Here is a 19,694-nt window from a genome sequence, read left to right as displayed (position 1 = left end):
ATCAAATATTCTAATCAAAATAAAGGAAATAATAAAAATAAGGAAAAAATTAGTAATTCAATGTGTTCTCAAAAAAAAAAAAACAGCATCCACTTGTCTAAGGATTATTATCTCCAATGCATGCGATAGGTTTCAGTCAATCAGTCTCAGCAGAAGATGCTTTCTTCACATGTGAGCAGTGAATCCAAGAGTCCTTTTCTCCAATCTTTATGGATGTTGGAGTAGTTAACAATATTTGGAATGGTCCTTCCCATGAAGGTTGAGTTGCTCCAGTATGCTTGAAATTCTTAATATAAACTTTATCTCCTGGATTCAGGTCATGCAGAAAAAAGTCTAGTGGTCCAGCTTGTACTGCAGCTCCGGATTCATGAAGTTCACGTAGTTTGTGCTGTAACTCCTGTATATAGGAAGCAATAGTAGTATCTCCCCCTAATAGCGATGTATAAGCCGGGGAGAAAGACTTAGCCTGTATAGGCGGATGTCCAAAAAGCATTTCAAATGGTGAAATATGTAAGTCTCCTCTAGGCCTGCTTCTAAGATAAAATAGGGCCAGAGGGAGAATTTCAGGCCATTTTGAATGGGTCTCAGTGCATAATTTGCCAATCATAGTTTTAAGTTCTTTGTTCATCCTCTCTACTTGGCCTGAGCTCTGGGGATGATATGGAACATGAAATTTGGGAGTTATTCCCAAGCAAGAATATATCTGATTTAGAACAGAATCAGTAAAATGACTCCCCCATCAGAATCAATACGTGCTGGCAGGCCAAAACGAGGAATAATTTCCTTTAAAAGTATCTTTGCAACAAAATCCGCCGTGGCTCGGGTCACAGGAAATGCTTCCGGCCATCTGGTTAGTTGATCTACAATTACCAGACAAAATTTATAACGTCCAGCCTTTGGCATCTTTATGAAATCTATCTGTAGATGTTCAAAAGGTGTGTAAGCCAGAGGACGTCCCCCAAAGGCTTTTCCACGAAATGCATGTTGGTTATATGCCTGGCAGGTAGAGCAGGCTGAACATACTTTAGAGGCTATAGTAGTTATACCAGGGGCTATCCATACTCTCTTAACAGAGTCCATGATGCCCATGGTGCCAAAATGACCATTTTTATGAATAGATTGGCAAATTTGGTTATAGAAACTTCTAGGGAGCAGGGGTTTTCCTTCAGATGACACCCATACTCTATTAATCTGTTTTGCTTTGAATTTTTGTTTCCATTTTTCCACTTCCTTTTCATTATAGGAAAGTGGTAAATTTAAATCATTAGTAGTTGTTAATGTTAACATTAATTCAGGCCCTTCTATGGCTGCTAGCTTTGCAGCAGCATCTGCTCGATCATTTCCTCTAGAGACAGGGTCAGAGCCACCTGTATGGGCAGAGCAATGAACTACAACTAGGGCTTCAGGAAGCTGAAGAGCAGAAAGAACTTCATTAATAATTTCTGCATTAGCTATAGATTTTCCAGCTGAGGTTAAGAATCCTCTCTGGAGCCATAACATTCCGACTGAGTGACAAATGCCAAAAGCATATCTAGAATCCATATAAATTGTTGCCTTTTTATCCTTGACAATTATACAAGCTTGCTTCAGAGCTATGAGTTCTGCTCCTTGAGTGCTAATGTTAGAAGGTAGTGAAGCTGACCATTCAGTGGCAAATTCTGAGACTACGGCAGCTCCAGTGTAACGTATGCCATCCCTCATAAAAGAGGAACCATCGGTAAATAAAATCAGATCTGCATTGTCTAAGGGAGTGTCCAAGAGATTATCTCGAGGCTTTTCTGCCATGGACACAAATGTTTCACAATTGTGTAATGGTTCTCCTGAAGTTGGTAAATCTGGAAGCAAGGTGGCAGGGTTAAGAGTAGTACAACGTTTTAAAGTAATGTTTTCACTATTTAATAAGGTTATTTCATACCTTGTAATTCTCTGATCTGAGAATGCCTGTGTTCTATGTTTTATCAATAATGCTTCTACCTCATGTGGGCACATTATTGTTAATGGACATCCCAATACTAAATCAACAAACCTGACTTGGATTCTTATTCTGCTAGTACTTGTATGTCTTTGGTCAAGTCTCTTAAACTTTCTGAGCCTCAGGTTCTAACCTTGACTCTCATTTGATAGATGAAGAAGATGAGGGTCTAAAAAGGGTTAAGTGACTGGTCAAGATCACTTAGAGAAGAAGTGGAAGAGCTAGAATTCAAACTCAAAGCCTGTGACTACAAAACCATCTATCTTTTCACTATACCACCATTGTGGTTCACATTCAAGAAGATATTTTTAGACCAAGGAACTAATAAAAACATATTAACCATCCCGAGTATCTAGGTGGATAGACTAACAGATTTGGAGTCAGGAAAACCTGAGTTCAAATCCAGGCTCTGTTCAGACAGTGGACAAGTCACTTTACCATTCTTCATTTGTAAAATGAGATGAAGAAAAAATGGCAAATCACTCCAGTATTTTTGCCAGGAAAACCCCAACTAGTATGAAAAAGGAGTTTGGACATGACTGAAATGACTGAACAATAGCAATTAAATAAAACTCACAGAATGGACTTTTCCAGGCATTGAATAGGAGAAAAGAAATTTAGGTCTTTGAAGATCTAGGTTCAAATCTTGGCTCTGTAACTTATTATCTATACAATGTTTGGCAAACCACTTTTCCTTTCCGGGCCTCAATATCCTCATCTGTAAAATGGGGACAACTATACTTATACTAATTCAACTTTTCTCTCTCCTCATTTCCTTATGTAAAACTTGAAACGAGTAGCTGAATTAGATCCTTTGCAGTTTTAAATCTTACAATCCTAACTACATTCTTGGATACATATAAACAGACATTATATATTGTATAGTAATTGGCTGATGTCTAGAGAGTTGTGTTGATGATAATGAGATGATGGTGTCAGTGATGACCCCCATAGTTAAAATCATCAGTGTCTGATGGTTAAGGAAAGAGGGATATATAAACCTGCTAAAGAGGTTTGCCAGGAATAAGAATGGCAGGGACAACAAAGAAATGGCCCTGGAAAGTGACAGTAATGTCAAGATTCTAATGATTACAGGTGATTCTGTGAAGAAAATTAGCCTCTAACAATAATGAAGATGCTGAGTTCAGATGTCTCTTGAGTAATAGGGGTTCCCATGACTTTATACCAAAGATGGCCAAGGTTTCACATTGCAGAAGTGTAGGTGACGACATTATCATTGTTATGGACACAATTATAACTCTAACAGAAATAATAATAATGAAGCTAATGGTCTTGTAATTGAAAAGCTGGCAACTGAAAAGGAGATGAGGACAACTGAAACACAGAGGGGCTGATAAGGACGATAATAGTGATGACGTTAGAGGTAATGGAGTTATAATGTAGATGATGCTAAAAGGTAATAGAAGTATAATGAGACAGTCGCTACAGAGTGGGAATAGATGATCATTTTAATGGGGATGATTGGGTCTAAAAATCAGGTGAGAGCTATATGCAGAACATCTTTCTCAGCAGCTAGAGGTGAATGCTGGTGATCAGGAAAATAATGAGCAGATACTCCAAAGGTCCTCATTATAGGAGGAATGCTCCAGGCTCTAGAAATAAGATAATGGCACTAATGGAAGAGATGATGACCATCCTGAGCATCCAGAGCCTTGCCATGGCATTTAGGGATATAATGGAAGCAGGAATAGGTGTTGTGACATTTAGCTCTGAACATTGTGACATCTCTGTGTTATACACAAGACTCTGAAACTCAGTGGCTTGTTACTGATGCTACTCTTAACACAAACCACTATTGTTTTTTTTTCCCCTGAACAGCCCCTTGGCATGTGCTTCATAACCCAAAATGAACAGATGTAGCTGTAACAATGATCAAGGTTTACAGCTTAATTCAGTTCTTAAACTAGGTGTGGCATCAACAGTCTCAGCTGTAGTATGTTATGTGGCAGACCAATTCTGGAAATCCAAGCATTTCTGAGGAGGGAAGGAAGAGAAGGAGAGATGGAAGGAGAGGGAAGAAAAGATTATGGAGGGAAAGGAGTGGGGGTTGATTTTTTCTTCTTTGACCACCAACACCTCTTACAAGTTGTGAAATTTGAGCCAAATCCTTCAGCACACAGAGATCCCTTGCTGGGAAGATTATCCATGACAGACGGTGTTGGGAGTGTGATCAGATAGGATGGTATTGTGTTATGGGCATGTTACAACTAATGGGTAGCATTACCCTGAAGGCTGGCTAATATTATACCAAGTCAAGGACACAAAATTCTAACACAAAACTGAAGGTATGCTTTTCAATGTTTGGTTTTATATTGACATTTAATGTGATTCAACCTCATGGTTTAATCTAAGTCATAACAGATAAATTAAACAGAGAAGAGATCATATGTTTACCTCCCTCAAGAGGAGAGAATTAAATCCAAACCATTTTCACATGCACACAGGAAAAAAACATGGAGTAATTATTTCAGGAGAAAAATAATTTAAAATGATTGCCAGTATTTTGGAGAGAACTTTAGGGTTTACACAGTGTTTTGCCAGATATCTTAGTTGAGTCTCAGGACCACCATATAGATAGCTGCCAGAGATATCATTCTCTATTTTACAAATGAGGAAACTGAGGCACATAAAGGGTCAAAGGATGATAGGTTTAAATACTTAGTGCTAGAAGTGTTCTTATATATCACCCACTCCAATCAGCTGGCTGGCAAAGTGGAAAGAGTGCTGAGTACTGAGTGAGAAAGAGTCATCATCATCATCATGAGTTTAAATCAGGTCTCAGACACTGCTTATGTGAGATCCTTGGCAAGTCACTTAACCCTATTTACCTTAGTTTCCTTAACTGTCAAATAAGGAAAAAGAAATGGCACAGTACTTATATTTCTTTGCAAAGAATACCTCAAATGGGGTCATGAAGAATTGGACACAACTGAAATGACTCAACAACAAAAGTCTAACCCTTCATTGTAAAGATGAGGAAACTGAGGCCCATCAAGGTTAGCTGAATTGCCCAAAGCCACACAACTAGTAGATGTCTGAGTCCAGATAAAAATCCATTGCACCTCCTCCTAAAACCCACTGGAAAAGGGTTAAGAACAAATCTCATGTTGTGGCTGTTTCTGGAAAATTAAGGCAGAATGGGTATTTGAGTTTTCACTCAAGAATATTTTCACTAAGAGGTGTGTTACCCTGATGAAAGGAAATATGTTTATCCCTTTCCCTCTATAACACTCCCAATTATGATAAGGATGTGGGTGTTTAAGGGAAGAATAAGTAGGGATAGGTGTACCTTGGGAACCTTGGACAGCAATATTCTCTCTATTGCTTCCCTTCTACCTCCCTCCACTGATTACACACACACACACACACACACACACACACACACACACACACACACACAATCTATTTTATCTACAATCAAAGCTAATTCTCAAAAGTCAGTTTCATCAGAAACTTAACAGAGCAGATAACTTTTCCCTGGGGGAAGGCAGCTAAATAGCCTGGATTTGATCCATTTTCATTTTGTTTTTGTCTCTTCAAGGCTTTTCTTCTCTGTCTTCTGATTAAAGTTTTGACTAAGTCATGGTTATGTACTTCTGCCTGTTCCTTTATCCTGAAGGTAAGACTGAGGACTCAGGGGAATATCTACATTTGGTCACTCTGATTTCTGCCATTTCACATCCTTTGGGAGCAAGCTATGGGCAGCATATCTGGGCAGGTACAAGTCACATGTAAGATGTTTTCTGTCTATTCAGCCAGGGTTGTATGCCCAGCTATTTGTGTTTCTAGACAACTATTCAATTAAATAGTTTTGAGTGCCTTAGCAGAACACTACACTAGGCACTACAGGCTCCATAGATGTATTAAAAACCAGACCTTGCCTACAATAAGCTTATAATCTATTTAAATAAAAGACATAATATTAAGAATACTGTCTATATAGATAATTAGTAGTAGCATCAGGAGGCTCCTCCAAAGCAGAGATTCTTAAGGACATAATAAACTAGGGAAGGGAAATAGTCCCTAGAATACTGGGTCCTTTATGTGACTAGATGCACACAAAAACACAGGGGGACCCTGGAACCTGATCAGATATAGAGAGCACCTCACATTTCTTTGACTCTTTATAGTTTCAAAGTACTTTGATCTAGTCTCTTACTCTCAACAAGCCAGGCCCATTAGGAGCAAGATGTGGCCAGCATGCCCCAATTTGCAGATGTACAGAGGAGTGCTTCTCTGTTTTCCCTCTATGCCTGCCTAAGCTTTATGCATACCCGACTGAGAGCTGGCTCCTCTCCTGGTTCTTGGCTTATTCTCTTTTACATGGCTGATTGTTTGCTCATCTTGCTTCAACCTGGCCTCTGCATCAGTATTTGCCCATGGCTTTGGCATTCCCCAGTTCCACTCTCTGTTCTGTACTCCCTAGCTATCAACATAGCCTAGCTTGTGTCTGAGCTCAAGTTCTAGCAATCTACCAGGCTATTATACCATAATCTTTTCAAAAAATGTCAGGATGACTTTTTAAAAAATGTTCTCCTTATATACACAATAACCCTGTGAGATCAGCATGGCAGCTACTATTATTTCCATTTTAGAAGCTGAAAAACTGAGGCATAGGGAGGTAAAACCATTATATGTCCAAGGTCACAGAATTTTGAAATCTCAGAGGTAAAAAGGGATCTCAGCTACCAACTCTGAAGCCCAAGTGAATCTCTAATCCAATATATTCAGCTAGTGGTCATGGTCATACAGTTTTTGCTTGAAAACATCCTAAGACAGGGAGCCCATTATTCTTACTCTGGTATAATCCATTCTATTTTTGGAAAACTCTAACTGTTACAAAGTTGGGTCTTTTATTTGGTTTCTGACAATCAGTCTAAACTTTCCTTATAACTTAGTCCTAGCTTTGTCCACTGAAACCACGCAGAGCAAATCTAATTTTTATTTCATGTGATTGATATTTACATTTTGAAATATAAACCGTTCTCAGATGGTATTTTTCCAGAATGGATATTCCCCATTCTTTCAAAAGATCCTCACATAAAGCACAGGGAGACCTCAGAATAGAATAACCTTAAGACAGTATTAATCCTGAAAAAATATGGGTTCCTGTGGAGAAAAGAGTTTTCCTCTATACTGTCATAAAAGTTAGAACCTTAGGGAAGCAAGATCAGTGAACCCAATCCATTGGGAAGTCTAAGCCAATGAGGCTATAGAACACTCAACCCCACCATATTTTTGTTGAGGTGAACTACTCTCTAACTATGCATCTCTCATCTTGTATTTGTGAAGTATATTTTTAGGAATCAACAAAGGTTTCCATTTACATTATTCAATGCAACACAAAATTCCAGGCTATCAACACCTCTTCTAAACTTGACTTTATCCTTCAGTGGATTAGCAGCACTGCCCATTATTTTTGTTGTTTTTAAAAATTTTCAAAGTATGTCATTTATGCCTTTACCTAAACTAGTAGTTTTAGCTTAGGATCCCTGAATTTATTTATTGTAAAAATATTTTGATAGTTATACTTAATATGATTGGTTTCCTTTGTAATCTTATATTTCTTACACAATTAAAATATTCGAAGAAGAGGTATTTAGGATTTACTGTATTATTAGAGGGGTATATGATGCAAGAAAAATGGTTAGGAACCACTGATAAAAATCAATGATTATAAGATCTCAGTTTCTCAATTATTGATGATATCATGGTCAATAGTTCCTGCTTTTAAACTATTAGAATCATCATCATCATCATCATCACCATCATCATAACAATAACATTTCTATAGCAAGCCCTTTCAACTTTGCAGAGTATTCTTCATATTAACTCTTTTGGTCTCACAACCACCTTGTGATGTAAGTGCTCTGATTATTCCTATTTTACAGATTAAGGGAATTGAGCTTGATAACAGTTAAGTGACTTGTCTGGGGTAACACAGTTAGTGAGTATTTGAGACAATACTTGAACCTGGGTCTTCTTGACTCAAATATTTTATCCACTGGGCTACTAGCTATATTTGTCTATTCTCTTATAAGCCAGGGATCTGAAGGTCATAATAGATAGATCACTGAATCTGGAGTCAGTAAGACCTTAGTTGGAGTCTCTGTCTATTTCTGTTTCCACATATGCAAAATAAAGATTATCATAGCACTTACCTCCCAAGGTTGTTATGAGATGAAATATGATGTTTGTATAGAGCTCTGCAAACATTAAAAAGTCATATAAGTATTGATATTAATATTACTATGGCTCAACACCAAAGTCAACAAAAAAGCAGTGGGAACAATTTCCATGTTACTTGAAATATATTTAGACCTGGCCACTGCATGATGCCCACTACCATCAGGGTGATACCAACAGTAGGGATAAGCTATCTACCTTTCTAATTTGGAGACAGAGTTCATCAGATTTTTTGAAAAATACAAAATGTAAATAAAAAAGTTAATCTCATCTTTAAAAAAAAACACTCTATTATGATGAAAGAAGCCTATGAAATCAATATCACCTGTGTTTCTCTCTCCCCTAAGACCCCAGATTTAAAGGGTTGACTGGAGTTTTTATTCACAGTAGAGAATTATAATTTCTAAGAATAAAACAATCCATGAAAACCAGGATAAACAGTGTTTCCTCATCTGTAATGCCTGTATAATGTGAGTAGTAGACTGGATCATCTCAGGTCCCATCCATCTTTGAGGTTCTGGGGTTCTATTAAAATGCATTTGTTAAAATAGTGAATAAAAATAATAACAGTTCATCAATGATTCTCATCCTTTCCCGAACCTCCCTATGAACTCTAGTTCCATGGATCTTTCACATCCTGCAATAGCAGTAGACAGGTTCTAAAATCAAAATGAAGGTCCCAGGATCCCCTTAGGAACAAACTCCCAATTTAGTTGGTTCCAATCTATAGGGAATCTTCCTACTGAGAGAAAGGAATTAGGAAGGCTATTCTCATTTGTCACTTGGGGAGGTGGTACTGATCTTCACAGACAAACTCAAGGATAAACAAACCAATCAAATTAAGGTTCCTGCTATGAGGTTGGGGACAAGAGGGAGCAGGGGGTATAGAAGCACTTAGAATTACAGAATGTAATAGCAGAAGACAAGCTAGACATCATAAAATCGAATTCCATCCTTTTACAGGTAAAGAAATTGGTGCCCATAGACTTATCCAAGTTGTCATAAGCAATGGAAGGCAGGACTGGGACCCTTTGTACTCCAAGACTGGTGCCTTTATCACTTAATCTACCAAAGTCCTGCCCAGTGGCAACTGCAGCTTCTGGTGGTGGTGGGCACAATGCTTTAGAATATTTTCATAGTTTCCATAGTTAATCCACAAAGAATGGCCCTAACCCAACCAGTAAGAGGAACGCTGCCTCTCTTTAGCTATACTCTATCATTTGGACTACTGCTAATCATACATTAATCCCACAAATACATGTCAGGTTGCTGTCAGAATCTCTCCTTTCCTCACTTCTCTCAATAGATCTTCCCTTAACAATATCACAATTTCAGGAAACCAAACATTTTTATCAAATACAAGCTCCTGTCTACCTCTTATGTTTATCATTTCAGGCAGGTGTTATTAGGTAATTCAATCACTGGTAAACGAAAACTGCCACTGAATTAATGAGGAATGAGCTCCAATTCCAAACAAGAGATATTCTAAGTGGCCTTGAATAAGGAATTGAGAGACAAGGACTATAATCATAGCAGATGACAACAATACAAAGATGCATATTAAACAGTTGCCTTAGAGCTAGGATCAGGAAATCCTCTAAGTCCCTCAATTGCTCTAGAAGCCACTTGTGGTCCTGTGTGTGGCTAAAGACACTGTTTACAGCCTATCCATAATCACTTTGCCACTCTTACAAAACAAGTCTAAGAGACAGATAGGAGAAGCCAGGAGGGCGTTTCTCTATGGATGAAGGGAAAAGAAATGACAAAATCCTATAAGAATGGGGTAGGAAGACAAAAGCTTAGCATGAGATGAAGCTGGCAATAAATTCTAAAGAGGGAAAAAGGGATATTTTGGAGGTACAAAGACAATCAAAAAAAGGATAGGATCCTCGATCGAGATAAGATGTCAAACAAGAAAGAGAAGGCAGAATTAGTCATCTACTTTGTTTTTGTTTTTGCCACCCCCCCCCCCCACCAGGAACAGTGTTCTTCAGACAAGGAAGGTCAGAACAAAAATGTTAAACAGTGGAACTGAAATCAAAATTTAAAAATGGAAATGCTAAGAGAATATTCTAGTTCCTTAAAGGAAGCAAAGTTATAGTACAGAATGAATACTAGATTTAGGGAAATTAGGTTCAACTCACTCTTTACTCCCCATATGATTATGAGATGTATGCTTGGAGTTCTGAAGTTTCCTCAGATTCTTACTAGCTGGATGACCCTGGGCAAATCACTTAAAGCTGTCTGCCTCAGTTTCTTCTTCTGTAAAATAAATTGGAGAAGAAAATGGCAAAACACTCCAGTATCTTTGTAAGAAAATCCCAAATGAGGTCAGGAGGAGTTGGATGTTACTAAAATGACCAAATAACAAAAATCTAGGGGTTAAGTAACTTGCCCAGAGTCACACAACAAGTAAGTGTGGATTTGAACCCAGAGCTTCCTGCCTCTATGTCTGATGCTGTCCACTGGGCTACCTAGCTGCCCTGCTATTGATGATTTTTTTAAGGATAAGATAATGAGATCAGAGATAGAGAAATAAAGAGGATATTTCTAACTAAAGGACATCATTGTTGACATTGGTTCCTGGTAAAACAACAGAATTGATTGTGAAGGGATGGATTGAGAGCACTTAGAAAGCACTAAGGAAGGGTCATCACTATGAATTAGCATTCTTTAAGAATCAGTCATGTCTAGCTATCTTCATTTCCTTTTTTGACTAGGTTATGAGATTGGTAAAATAAGGAAATGGACAAGAGACAAGTTCTCTCATATCTTTATGGATAAATTAGACATAAAAAAGGCCTGGATATGTATCTTTGGAAGGAGAATAGTGGCCTCACGCATCCATTGAAAGACAGTACCTTGTTTGAAGGAGGAAAAGAAAATTATCTTTGTCTTAAATGAATAATGCATGGAAATGATCAAATAAAATATTATAAAATTTAAAAATAAAATAAAATAAATAAATAAATAGATTATTTTCTCCCCTATTTAAAAAAAAAAAAGAAAGACAGTGCCTTGGAGGGAACTATTTTCTGAGACTAAAATTTTAAGGAACTATTTACTGCCAACTCAGAAAAAATCATGGTTTACCTAGTAGAACCTTTTTAAAAATGGATTCTTTGACCCAAGGAGATGGCTGCAAGATGCTTTCTGGAGCCACTATGTTCTCTTTCCTTTAGTTGAATGAATCATTGTGGCAATAGTAGTTTTGCCCAATGGAAAGAGAATCAGATTGGGAGTTAGTGGACTTAGGTTCATTCAAGTATTCAACAAGCATTTCTTGAGTGCCAAGCACTCTTCTAGGTACAAGTGATACAACAACAGCCAAAGATCCTATCTTCAGGAAACTTACATTCTATTATGCCTTCTCCTATCAAGTATACTAAATCTAGACACTTTAATTTTCTAGGTTGTGATTTCCTTGTATTTAAGAACAAAGTGTTGGCATTCTGGAAAAGCAACTTGGAATTACAATTTTAAAATGAGTAAAATATCAAATTCTTTAGCCTCAGAGATCCAACTATGAGGTATACCCCAGAACCCCAACCTGGAAACATCAAGGACAGAAAGAAAGGCTCCATATCTACCAAAATTTTCACTGAAGCATTTTTTAAGAATGGCAAAGCCTCAAAAGCAAATTAGGTATCCATCAACTAGAAAAATGGCAAAATAAATTATGGTATATATGTGTAATTGAGTGTCAATGTATTATAAACAACAAACAAATGTGAAGAATTCAGAGAATTATGGAAAAATTTGTATGAATTGACACAAAATAGAATGAGAAGAACAAAGACAATTAATATGATGACTACAGTATTAAAGATGGGGGAGGGAACAAATACACAAAACTAAATTGTGTCTATTGTTATCCTCATTTTATAGATAGGCAAACTGTGGCAGAAAATGTTTAAATGACTTACCCAGGGTCAAACAGCTACTAAGTTCCTGGACTTGAACTCTTTTTGATTCCAGGTCTAAGATATTCTCTATTAAATTACCTTGCTTCCTCTAAATGAATAAATGAATCAATGAATGAACAAATGAATTAATATTTGGACTAGATAATCTCTATACTTTTCTTCTCTAAATCAAAGACTTTGTGATCTTATGATCAGGAGCCATGGGTCTACCACAGTAATCTGATAAATAGGAAAGCATAATTCTGCCATGGGGGTTCTAGGCATGAACTATGAGTATGCTGCCTCTGCAGATGGAGATAGCATCAGGTAGTACTATCCTTTCATCTTCTTCTTCATTACTGATTAAATATGAAGGGGGAAAAACCCAGCTCATAACACCAGTGGATCCCACAATCAAATCAAGGCCCTGGTACAACCGATATTATGGCAGATCCTGCTTTTCCCCAAATCTAGTACTTCTAGTCCAGAAGGAAAAAAAAACCCTATTTTATACATTGGATTTGGTTTTCATAGAACTCTGGTCTCCTGGTATTTATCATGCTGTGCTTCATCAGAGGTTTAATCATGGTTGAATTTTTAACAACACGTTCGTCATGCTCACTTAACTTGAAAAATCAAGCCTGTTTGGGCACTGGTCAGTCCTATTCACCATGTCAGCCAGTCCTGTTGTTTAAGCATTTAAACCTTTATGTTTTTCATCAAAGAAAATAGGAAGTATTTACAAAGCTTCCATTTGTACATCAGTCCCATGGCACTTTCCCCAATGAAATACTCTAGCTTTCCTAACTTCAATTTAGGAATAAGAAGCTTAGCACTATTAGAGCCTGGAAGAGAATCTCTAGAAGTAATCTGGTCTGCTTCTCTGACCCTAGGAAAGGTAGGCAATTAAGCCACTCCAAAAGTTGGCTATTTTTGCTGTAGTGTAGTTCTTATTGAAGATCCAACTCCATAGAGGTAGAATGGGCATAGTAAATAGTAGGACTGGCCTCAGGATCCAGAAAACCTGGGTTCAAATCTGGTTTCAAACACACTTATGAGTTGTGTGACCCTGAGCAAGCTAACAGCCCAGGCAGCACTCTAAAACTATAACCTGATGATTATTGCCCATCTGCATCAGTGGTATCATTACCCTGAGCTATTTATACCACTGAATTCGTAGATCTGGCCCAAAAAGAAAAAGAAAAACAGTAAATTCCAGGGTAGTAGACAGGATATGCATACTAATATATGAATTCTGACCAAGGAATAATTGATTTTGTAGTTAGTATAAAATCAATAAGTGGCAGGAAAAGGCATAGACCCAAATTCTAAGATCTCTTCAACCTTTGAATTTGAGATATCTTATACTGGTTTGAGGAAGGAGAAAGCTAGTTAGGGAATATCTTCCCCCCCAAAAAAAAATGATAGTGGAGACTCCAAGGTGGGAAATATCTATTATATTTATAGTCACTTAGACCCCAGTTAAGTTTATCTTAAGATTCCCCCACTGAACCCCCTTTTCTCTTCAAGTCTTCAATTTCATACACCTTATTGTAACATCTGTTGGAATGGCAGCTAGATTTAAAGAAAAGACAGAAACAGAGCCAGCCAGCAGCAAAGACAGACAGCCAGTGACTGAGAGGCAGAAACCAAGAAGAAGGGAAAGAGTAAAAAGGAGAGGGAGAAGGGCAAGGAGAAAAAGAATGAAAGGGAGAGAGAGGGAGGAGAGAGGTGTTATGGAAGCCAAAGGCAAAAAGGGAGAAGTTCATATCCAGGGGTTCAACAGTACTGAAAGCTGCAGAAATGTCAAAGAAAATGAGTATAAAGATGAAAAAAGTCATTGAATTTGGGAATTAACAGCTCCTGGGAGGACAGGGTTAGTAGAGTTGTCAATGAGTAAGACAGATTGTACAGTGATGAGGAATGAGGGGAATGGAGACAGAAAGTATTGAAAACAATTTCTAGAAATTTAGTTCAAAGCAGAAAGAAGTAAAGGACCATACCATTGAGGGGAATGTGTGTGTATGTGTTTGTGTATGTATATATATACACACCCACCCCCCATACACACACACACACACACATATAGATAGATAGATAGATAGATAGATAGATAGATAGATAGATAGATAGATATAGATAGATAGATAGATAGATAGATAGATAGATAGATAGATATAATTGATGAAGGAAGTTATTTTATGGATAGAGGACACTAGAAAATTTTTATTTTACTTGTATCTCCAGTGCTTAGCACAAAAATGGCACATACTAAATAATGAATAAATGCTTATTGACTGACTTGTTGACTGCACATGTCTTTAGACAGATAGGAAGAGCCAATAGATTGTGTAGAATCAGTTCTTCCTCTCTGTCTCTCTCTGGGCTGTCTTACACCCTGCCCTCACATTGGCAGGTCTGGATTTCCAAAGTAGGACCATCACCATATAGCTATGACCCAAATTCTCTGTGGAATGGAATATATACTCCCCCTAATGGTTACTGTAGCTCCTCAGCCCCTGCTAATATGCTTCCAATCTATAAAAAAATCAGTAAGTTAATGATGATACTAGTACCTCTTGGAAAAACCAAAAGCTTAGCTTCCATCTTAGAATCAATACTGTGCAGTAACTCCAAAGCAGAAGAATAGTAAGGGCTAAGCAATGGGGTTTAAGTGACTTGCCCAGGATCACCCAACTAGGAAGTATCTGGAACCAGATTTGAAGCCAGAACCTCCTTTCTCTATACATGGCTCCCAACCACTGAGCCACCTAGCTATCCCTAGTACTAATAATTCTTAACAACAGCAAGAAAAAATATATATTTATTGATAAGGTAAAATCAATAATAGTATATCACAGCTAATCCATATACCTGAATTATGCTCTCCCACCAATATATACTTTATGAGAGTGTCTACATACTCAAAGAAAACTAACTGGGAGACACATTAATGAAGAAAACTCATGTGCTTAGGTCAACTCATTATTGGAAAACAAGATATGTTGTTCTTTTTCTCTTCAAGAACAGTCATCCCACACATAAAACCACTTCTCTGATAAATATTCCTCTTCCTGTCCTCACTCTTCTCCTTCAGGGAAAATTTGCTTTTTTAGACTCCATGTGACAAAGCAGGGACAAACAATTTTAACTCACAATAACCCTTTAAAAGGCATTGGGGAACTCTTATACTAGTGTAGTCATAAACAGTTTCCTTAATCCAGTCAAAAGGAAAGCTCCTCAGGTTGGCTTTCTAGGCAATGCAGACAAGCCTAGCCAGCTCTTTACTCAACAGAATATTTCCTAGTCTATTCAGTTTTCTTCCTAGGCTTAAAGTAAAGTATATACAAAGATTGTCTTTCCCCATCTAACTTCCTCTCTTAAATCAGATGGGAATAGTAAAGAGCCACCAGGCATCCTTGAGATATTTTATCTCCCTATACCTGTAGGTAGCACCAAAGGTGATTAATTGAATTCAACTATATTCCACTGAGCTTTAGTCTTTCTCCACCCAATTTTATTTCCCAGCATAGCAAATGAAGACTTCCAGTCCAGTGACTATTCCTACATGTGCATTTTCACTCAACAACTGCCACCTTCTACTCTTGCTATCTTGACTTGTTGCAGTTTATTTTTGTTTCAGTTCAAATCAGAACTTTCTTGTGCTATGAATCAATTTTGCCTTTTGGGGTAAAGTAAGTAAAATCCACTTTTCTGTTACTTAATAAAAACTATTCTCATTGTTATTATTCTCAAATAGTTGTTTGATTTTTCACTTTGTAAGTTTTAAACTTTAAACATAGTCACAAACAAATAAGCTCAAGTACCATAATAATATTTAGTAGTTATTGTCATTTATCTATTTACATATAGATCTTCCCAGATAATGTTTGGCCCAAGAGTCTATAAGGAACCATTGAATTTGTCCTGTAAGGGAGTGAAATGTCTCAATTCAAGTATAGGAAAAACCATTTTAGTAACTGTCTGGAGATAGAATCAGAAAGGAAAAAGACATGAAGCCAGGAGGCCAAATAGGAGACTATTTCCATAGATTAGTTGAGAAGTGATGAGGTACTGAACCAGGATGGTGGCTACTCATGTTTTGTAACTCCCTATGACCCACCCAAAATGCAAAGGGAATTCTTATTCACCAGAAACTTCCCCAAAACATAAAAGCTGCCCTTTAAGGAGTACCTGTCACATCCACAAGGCAATTTAAGTAATATCAACAACTGAGTCTTGGGTATGGGAGTAGAAATTTTCTAGTGGCACCTGTACAATTAATTTATAAGTGCCATGAGTAGCTGACACTCAGCTTAGAAGGAGGGAAATTGGAGCGAAATTACAGAAGAAAGAGAAAAGGTGAGAGAGTATTGCAAGTTAAGGGTAGGTATGATTGAGTTGGAAACAAGTCCCATGATCAACTTGGTTATTTGAGTTAAGGTAGGAAAGAACCTTTTCCTCCCACTCTTGGTTTAATCGGTCTTCAAATGGTTAACCACATACTTCTTAAGGTCAGGCCACAACCTCCCTTTAGTAAATGAATCTTCATACCCCTTTAGAGATCACTGTGTTCTACTATTGAAATCACAAATCTAGTGCCTATATGAAAGGACTGTGCTCGGTATAGGTTATATAAAGCCCCTAGAATCAAGAATCTGTGGAGAGAAGTTTAAAGTAGAATAACCTTTGAATTGAGATGAATAAATAGGAGATGAATAGGAAGATTTCCATGTATCAGTGACAGTCCAGTTATGTTAGATGACATGATCTTATAAGGGAGGCAAATAGCACTTTTGGAACTTCCTCCAGCCTAGTTCCCAGTCTTAGAACCAGGACTAAGGTTGATGATTTGCTGGGCACATAGAAAGGAAAGTCAAGGGGACAAGGTTTCCAAGGGTAGAGGACAGTGACTTCTTGAGCAGATTAATTATAAAACAAGACCAAAACCAAAGGAAATGCCAAATAAAAATGATACTCTTGGAAAAAAGAAGAAATTGAGAGACAAGGGGTTGTAGGTTAAGGGGTAAAGCTAAAGATAAGACTGAGGAGTAAGTAGAAGAGAGACAGTTTGTGATAAAAATTTTTCTACATTTCTAGATCTTAGAGTGGAACAAGTTTTGAGGCAATGATGAGATCTAAGGTATCTTTGAAGTGGTGTGGGGAGTTACTAAGGTGGAGGAACTGAGAGGTCAAGGGTCTTCATCATGAATGCTGAAGTCACCAAGGATGAGGACAAGAGCTGAGGTGAAGACTGTCAGCTAGACACTGAAATCATTCACTAAGAATAGAGAAAATCACCCAGAGGTTATAAGGTGACAGCATCAGAAATCTGAAAGGGGGCATAGAAAGACACATATTTGCCCTCCTGATTGGAGAAATGCAAATTAAAGGAACTCTGAGGTACCACCTTACACCTAGCAGACTGGCCAAAATCATTGCAAAGAAAAGCAATAAATGTTGGAGGGGATGTGGCAAAATTGGGACACTAATACACTGCTGGTGGAATTGTGATTTGGTCCAACCATTCTGGAGGGCCATTTGGAATTATACCCAAAGGACGATAAAAGACTGTCTGCCCTTTGACCAGCTATAGCACTACTGGGTTTATACCCCAAAGAAATAATAAGGAAAAAGACCTGTACAAAAATATATATAGCCATGCTCTTTGTGGTGGCAAAAATTGGAAAAAGAGGGAGTGTCCATTGATTGGGGAATAGCTGAAAAATTGTGGTATCTGATGGTGATGGAATACTATGTAAGAAATGAAAGACCTCCAGGAAGTGATGCAGAGTGAAAGGAACAGAACCAGGAGAACATTGTACACAGAGACTGATACTTTATGGCACAATTGAATGTAGTAGATTTCTCCTAGCAGCAATGCAATGACCCAGGACAATTCAGAGGAACTTATGAGAAGAATGGTAATCACATCCAGAGAAAGAACTATAAGAACAGAAACACAGAAGAAAAACATATGATCAATCATGTAGCTCAATATGGATATGATTAAGGTTTTGATGTTAAATGATCACTCTACTGCAAATATGAATAACATGAAAATAGGCTTTGAACAATTATATCTATATCTATATATATCTATATATCTATATCTATATCTATCTATATATATCTATATATCTATATATATATCTATATCTATATATCTATATATAGATATAGATATATCTCCCAGTGGAGCTGCTTGTTAGCTCTGGGAAGAGAAAGGGAAGGGGGAAATCATGAATCATGTAGCCATTGAAAAATATTCAAAAGAAAGAGAAAGGAAAGACAGAAAGGAAGGAAGGAAGGAAGGAAGGAAGGAAGGAAGGAAGGAAGGAAGGAAGGAAGGAAGGAAGGAAGGAAGGAAGGAAGGAAGGAAGGAAGGAAGGAAGGAAGGAAGGAAGGAAGGAAGGAAGGAAGGAAGGAAGGAAGGAGGGAGGGAGGGAGGGAGAAAGAAAGAAAGAAAGAAAGAAAGAAAGAAAGAAAGAAAGAAAGAAAGAAAGAAAGAAAGAAAGAAAGAAAGAAAGAAAGAAAGAAAGAAAGAAAGAAAGAAAGAAAGAAAGAAAGAAAGAAAGAAAGAAAGAAAGAAAGAAAGAAAGAAAGAAAGAAAGAAAGAAAGAAGAAGAAGGAAGGGAAGGAGGGAAGGAGGAAGAAAGAAAGAAAGAAAGAAAGAAAGAAAGAAAGAAAGAAAGAAAGAAAGAAAGAAAGAAAGAAAGAAAGAAAGAAAGAAAGAAAGAAAGAAAGAAAGAAAGAAAGAAAGAAAGAAAGAAAGAAAGAAAGAAAGAAAGAAAGAAAGAAAGAAAGAAAGAAAGAAAGAAAGTGACATATTTTAAAAGGCTGACTACTTAGGAAAGGTGGCAAAGGAGAGATCTAGATAGGACAGTAGGGAGCAAGGAGTTAGTTCCCTAAGATCTCCTCCTGACCATTAGAAGTTGTGAGAAAAGGGAGCTGTAGTAATGAAGAAGAGAATAAGCAATGGGGCATATTTTTTAAACAAAACCAGGTTTCAATAAAACGACCTCCTTTTCTGGTGAATATATCCTTGATAATGTCTTTTGCAATGCTTGCCATCATACATCATTGTTGGTAACATGCTACAGTTTGTGAACACCCACTTTGCATCTGTTCACTGCCCTTGGGTTTATTCATAATTCTGACTCTTCTAAGATTATGGTGTTCCACAGCTCACGAACGAATAACATGACTGACTACTGCTGTTAAGGAGATGAGCTTTTGAGGCAGCAAGCAGCATGACAATACAGCATGATTTCCTAAATGGAACTCAGTCTGATCTCCTGCACCTACTCAGTTTGGGGTCCAGGTCACTCTGTACATCTCAATCAACCAATCCAACAACAAGCATTTACTAAGAATCTCCTGGAAGTCTAGCCCTCTTGAGCATGCAAATACAAAAGTGAAAGATTTCTTCTTTTCACAGAATTTTCATCCTGTTAGGCAAACACAAGCACCACAAATTAGATGTAGTCAGTAAAGAAACATTTATTAAGTACCTACTATATGACAGACCCTATGCTAAAAGCAAAGATAGTTCCTGACCTGAGGGATCTTCTAATTTAGGGAGGACACAAAAGGCAAAAAAAGGAGAG

General features: G+C 37.5%; 1 protein-coding gene across 6 annotated transcripts in view; it reads left to right on the top strand.

Annotated features, from left to right (window-relative positions):
• Positions 1 to 19,694, top strand: part of TNR (tenascin R) — a 718,245-nt gene that overhangs the window by 384,940 nt on the left and 313,611 nt on the right. Inside the window, exon 4 of one of the 6 annotated variants that reach the window (XM_056815576.1) lies at positions 5,535 to 5,612. The exons of the other annotated variants lie outside the window; for them this stretch is intronic. The gene's annotated coding sequence lies outside the window, so the exon portion shown is untranslated. The remainder of the gene's footprint in view (positions 1 to 5,534; positions 5,613 to 19,694) is intronic. 6 annotated transcript variants of the gene reach the window in all.

This window comes from Monodelphis domestica, chromosome 2, assembly GCF_027887165.1.
Source record: "Monodelphis domestica isolate mMonDom1 chromosome 2, mMonDom1.pri, whole genome shotgun sequence".
NCBI classification, from domain to species: Eukaryota; Metazoa; Chordata; class Mammalia; order Didelphimorphia; family Didelphidae; genus Monodelphis; species Monodelphis domestica.
The sequence above is the reverse complement of the archived record's forward strand: the minus strand, read 5'-3'. Positions and strand labels throughout refer to the sequence as shown.